At 36.8% G+C, this 6,392-nt stretch overlaps 1 pseudogene; it reads right to left on the bottom strand.

The window, feature by feature from the left end:
- Positions 1-973: 973 nt before the first annotated feature.
- LOC127157478 (complement C3-like) overlaps positions 974-6,392 on the bottom strand; it is a 22,818-nt pseudogene continuing 17,399 nt past the window's right edge.

Here is a 6,392-nt window from a genome sequence, read left to right as displayed (position 1 = left end):
AACATACATGTTATACGTTCCTGTATGACTGTATTTAAATGGTACATTTCTTTCATTTGTAAAAGTGCTGAGAATTTAACAGAGATGAAAGTTTAACCCTTGTCATCCTTACAGGCTTTTTCCAAATGCTTCAAATTTCTGATCCCATCTTTCTCGTGTTTACTGCAGCATCCTGTTTTGAGACATTGTCTGATGTTTGTACACATGATCAAAGGTTCCCTCATCAAAATGTAATTATAGCCCCATACTTAAATATTGTATTATATTGCATTAATATTACATTATTAATAAGGCAACACTTTACAATACAGTTCAATTCATTAAGATATAAATTATTTATCACAGCAACTGTTTGCAAGACATTCTTCAAAATATCTTGTTTAGTGCTCCACAGAAGAAAGAAAGTCAGACAGGTTTGAAATAATATAGGGGTAAGCAATTTTGGGTGAACCATCACTATTTTTGGATGAACTATCTATACATCAATACTTTGAATGTGTTATTTCAGTCAGTGTGTTTGCATGCACATTAAAAGTTCAATTTCAGTCGAAAAAAACAAAACTGCGAAGTGTGATTTTTATGAAATGTGCTCAAAGTATTTAATTTAATTAATTTAATTTAATTTAATTTAATTTAATTTAATTTAATTTAATTTAATTTTATTTTATTTTATTTCATTTCATTAAATTAATTTATGCGTTAATGTGATTTCAAAAAGCCTCCAAAAGGAAAACTGAGTCAATTGAAAATGAGTTCAATGCATGGGCCTTCACTGGGAATTTAACTAGTACACATTATTTGAAAAATGCACACTCTACACACTGATCCTTTGTCTCCTCATTATTCAAAAGATATTAATTCAATTAACCTTTACTATGAAAGTACAACAACATCATTTGACTTAAATAGTATTACTAAAAAGAACATTCTGAGTGTAAGAGATAAGACATAATGCTACATTTCCTGTAATCATCAAATTATATACAATTTATGTATATACTGTATATAAATTACGCATTGCATTCTGGAGCTCAGAGATGCCAATGTATCGATCCCTGTGCTCTCGAGTTTGGCTTTCCTCTCGTGTGGGCCAGTATTCAACCCAGGTCTGCTCTCCCAAGATGTACTGAAGACTAAAAACAAAAGAAAACACAAAACTTCTTGGTATAAATCACCATTAAACAATTACATTACATACCCCTATACCCTTAAATAGGCCCTATTTGACTGGACGGACATTTTTCCAAAACCATAGTAGACATTATCAAGTGCACTCATTCAATTGGTCTTTGTCAGGTGACGTCACACTCACGAATCGAATTGCATTTTGGGTATTGCCGCCATTTGTAAGGTATCAAAACCGAGGTGTTCTGTAGTTGCAGAATTGTCTTTTTCATTTGTTTCAAAGTGGTATGTTTTTGCTGTGTCAAAGTCTGCGAAGGTAAATTACACGATAGAAAAGGTTAAAAACTGACCATCAGGAAAGATGTTTTAGGTCTCCCACTTGAAAGAAACACTAGACAACATGCAGCGGAAATAACCAAGAAGCGTCGGATGGCCTCGATAGCAGCGGTGATACGCAAAACCATCATATTTGCCAACATATCTCCGTTTATGTTTTTTACCCTCGACATTCTCATAAAGGTAAGTAAGAGATTTTTTAGGATGTGTTTATTTTCTGTCTTCTTTAGTACCTAATGTTATATCCACAGGTTGTTTTGGGTTATCAATGCTATTCAGTGGTGTAGTGCAGGTATATGGCGTAATGACACGTTTGGATAAATGCAAATATTGCCTAAAAGCACCCAGTCAAGACAGTGCGGTCAGGACGTGGCGCTGGATTTCTTTGAAATATGTTTGATGGTTGCGCTGGCGCCATCCCCCCATGCCAGATGCTGTCTATTCATACACGAGAGCAGGTCAGGGAGGCGCGCTTACTGGTAAAATTATTATTATTGATAACTCATTTGAATCAGTACATTATAACGAAAACAATACCTTAAAACTGAAAAGCAGGTTCTTAAACCAGTGAACCGGTTAGTGGTGCCAGGGCAGCACTAAGCAGACAGCCAGGGAGCAGAAATGCGTCATGTACTATGAAATGTCATGCAATCGTTTTATGCATAGGTGTAGAGATTTATTTTTTTTCACTTCTGAAATTCTTAACTACATACTTAACTGAATGCCTAACTAAAATACATTTTTAATATTTCTATATTTCATATAGGTTGGTGTGACTGAACTGTAAGTGGGAGCAGTTAAAAAAAATAAACACATTGCAGCTAGCTGAGATGATGACCCAGCAGGCTGGAGGAGATGGTCAGCTACACACTGAAGGCTGGAGGAGATTGTCAACTTCACAAGACACCACTCGGTGCCACAAACTGAATGCAACTTGTGTGTACACAGAAGAAAACTGACTACTTTTCATGTCAGACATAAGGGAAATTCATTTTAAATACTTCTGTTAACTTCATGCACCTCAGATTGAATCTGCCTGCACAAACACTGTTTTTTACTGTTACAGGCACAACATTATCCCTCATTAGTTTGTGGAGTCCTTTGGACACAGTATAGCAATGATTGACTGCTTTGAGCTTTCCACAGAGAAACCATTTAGTGTAAAAGTGTGTGCCAGAATGTGTTCTACCTACAAACTGTTATTTATTTGACAGATCATCTAGCTCTTTTAAGAATCCATGCAGAAATGGTCATCAGAAATGTTTGGCAGAAACATCAAATAATCATCATCATCATATTATTATTATTATTATTATTATTATTATTATTATTAATTTATTCAACTTTCTTTGTAGTACTGTGTCCACTTAAGAAAACAGTATGTTGATGTTCATCATGCTTGTCACATCTTCTGTTATGCATTTTGAAGCTGATTTTTACCAATGTTGCATTTATAATAAAGTATGTATAATGACATTTTCATAAATGTGTTTTTGATTGTCTCCTTATCAGTACTTATCAGCCAAATGAAGTACAGAAAATGTTGAACAAACAGGGTAAAGTTTAATGGTATCGACTCACATGACGTAATTGCAATTTGTGTACAAATCAATGGCAGACAAAAACCGAACATATTATATAGTCAAGTAATATACGTAAATAATAGTAAATAATATACGTTTTTATACCGTAAACAAGAGCAAGTTATATTTCCAACGAGGTTGAACACCGGCAGTACTCAACTTTTTGCAGTCAGGTAATGTTAATATGGATCAATGTTAATTGTTAATGACAAATTATATAAATTACGGTTCCTAAAACTTCTGCTGAGATTACCTCGGTCCCATATCTGCTTGGTTTGCTTCTGTTTCTCCAGTATGATTATGTAAAGTCTTTACTTCACGGCTCTGTATACTTTCAGTTCACTGCTCAATACAACGATACCTTCAAAATAGAGCCTCGGTGACGTCACACATAATAAACGCACGCGACTGACAGAGACCGATATAATACACAACAGAGTTCAATCGTTTCATTGCTACTGGAGCTGCCAGTTTGCAAAGTTTCAAATGATTGTTAAACAGCAAGCACAAACTATGCAAAAGCGGCAATCTTTCCAGCACACTCAAGGTCCGAATTCAGCCCTTCAACTGCGCTATATATCAGTGGACTAATGTAGGGAATGCTGAATGATGGCATACATGGCGAAAGAGCTCCAGAAAAAAAGAAAATCAGACAGAATTGCATCCCAAATTTACAGGATTGTGCAAACTCATTGGGAGTGTTTTCCACAGGATTTTGTAAGACTGTTTCACTTTACAGGAAAATGCTATACTTCTGTCTAAGTTAAACCTTCAAGCTTTTATTTTGGCAGAAAACTGCCGTTGTTGTGAAAACGGGTTTACAAATGTAAAATCTAGTGAAATGCTGTGACCTGTCCACAAATATGTTTATCCATTACGCAAATGTGTCTGTTGAAGACATTGTTGCAGATTATGAGAACTTTAAATATATTTACAACAACATAATCCGACAGCATGGGTGAATCTGCCCCTATACCTTTAAATAGGGCACTATTTGAGTGGACAGACATTTTTCCAAAACCATAGTTCTATAAGTTCTATTACTTTTGTGCATATTTGGAGTTTCTGCATGAGGGCTCTCCGGGTATGAATATGAATAAAACAGACATTACATTTGTGTGTAGTTTATTGTTTTGTTGCATGGCATCTGTTTTGTGAGAGTTCCTCAAGTTTGGCTTCATTTGGAAATCAGACTGGCCTTAAATTTCACTGTGAAACTGTGGAAACACTATATAGGAAGTATTAACACCTACCTTGCCCTGGGCATTGACAGGTCTCTAACAGATTTGCCCATGATGAGGTATGACTTGTCTTTTACCAGTCCTAAATGATCTCTGCAACCGGGACGAGCCAGAAATTTTCTCACTTTCCCCTCGACATCCTTATCAGTGTCTGCAGACCACAACAGTGTTTAGAAAACACTTCTACTGCGATGCAATGTAGCCAACTCTATTGGAGCATTATTGGAAAGGATGACTGCATTAACAAGAATCAGACACATTTCAGATGAATTTCATAATCAGTGGAGAAACATGGAGGGAATAATGAACTGTACCTTCTTTTAGCACCTTCTCCACCTTCAAGTCATAGATGTCAGATTCTTTTTTTCAGATCCATCCCCACCACTGTGACTTTATAAACTGTCAGACATATTATATTGTCATCTCCATGTAGAACTATAAGGCTCAGGTCAAACATTTTTATTGCATTTGTACAAGGGTTAAAACTAATATTTCATCCAAAATTGAGATAATTTATTCCCTCATGTTGTTCTACAGCTTTTTTTTTTTTTTTTTTTTTTATTGATTTATGTGTTTGCAATGATTGTTGTTTACAGACAAAGTCAGTGTATAACACTTCTATTACATCCCAGCAGAACAACGGAGCATTAAGGTAGAACAAAATGAGTAAATAATGAATCTCTGGAAATATGAAAATCGTGAACATGAATTAACACACAGGACTGAATGTGTTTACCATAATCCATGTCAGATTCACAGGCTTTGGTGAAACGCTCATCATCATCGATATGGTTTTTGTTCTGGTAACTACAGCTTTCTGTGTTTAGAGAAGTTAATAATGTTCATACACGCAGGGAACCAAAATAAATGATTTATTCTATAAAGTATTATTTGTGGATGATAATACCTTCTGCACAGTGGCACAGGTCTCCTTTACACAGTCTGTATAGAGCGCCATCTTCCCTCTCAGGGTGGAAGAACTTTGTACAGCGTTTATCTAAAAAACACACAAAAAAGGAATGGATCAAATAATTAACATGTTTAGGCATGTTGTTTATAATTAATGTTGTTTTTATTAAATGCCACCATATTTACTTTGGTTTTATACTTGTATTTATCATTTCTTTTCTGTTTAGCATTATTTTTAATTCCTTTTTTTGGTCCCCATGAGGAAACAAGCTTATAAATCATACACAAAATTTGAAAATCTAAAACTGCAGAAAGTTTTGTGTGAGCAGTAAGTTTAGGGGTAAAGGGATTGACAATACAGTTTGTACAGTAGAAAAACCATTACGTCTATGGAATGTCCCCACAAACAATGGAAACCTGTATGTATGTGTGTGCGTGTGTGTTTGTGCACACGTACCAATAGCTCACCTGGTGAGTAATATTCATATATTGTGACTGCAGCAGGTTGTAGCAGACCCACATCAATCATCTTGTGCATTCTGAAGACAATTCTTTGTGACTCGCTACGCAAAACCTTATTAAACAGAAACCAAAGAAAAATTTTGATTACATGCCATACTGCACACTGGAAATGGTCCATGTTAACATATGCATAAGCAACAGGTAATTAGAAAAAAAACGACTAGGTTACGTACGTAACCCTCGTTCCCTGAAGGAGGGAACGGAGACATTACATATGGGAACTCGCTTGAGTGACCAATCACCTCTGAGCTATATAGAAAAGGCCAATGAAATTGGCGAGTGGAGTTTGCACGCAACGCCACTCCCCCGTACATACGGGTATATAAGATGGTGGCGCGCATCCACTCATTCAGGTTTTTGCTGAGGTGCCGAGCCGCAGCCCGGCGTCAGCGCAGCCTAGGGTTGTGGCAGGGGATGTAATGTCTCCGTTCCCTCCTTCAGGGAACGAGGGTTACGTACGTAACCTAGACGTTCCCCTTCAGTCGTTTCACTACGACGTTACATATGGGAACAGACCCATGGAAAAGGCCACAACCCTGAGGCTGCGTTACGCAAGACACCAAGTGTCAATACGTAACCTTCCCAACACCCTGGGGGCCAATAAGGGGGCCCCACAGGGGTGCCAGTTGTACTGAAGCATAGGTTGGGGGGGCGGAGCACATGTGGTTTAGGCATG

This window comes from Labeo rohita, unplaced genomic scaffold, assembly GCF_022985175.1.
Source record: "Labeo rohita strain BAU-BD-2019 unplaced genomic scaffold, IGBB_LRoh.1.0 scaffold_1083, whole genome shotgun sequence".
NCBI classification, from domain to species: Eukaryota; Metazoa; Chordata; class Actinopteri; order Cypriniformes; family Cyprinidae; genus Labeo; species Labeo rohita.
The sequence above is the reverse complement of the archived record's forward strand: the minus strand, read 5'-3'. Positions and strand labels throughout refer to the sequence as shown.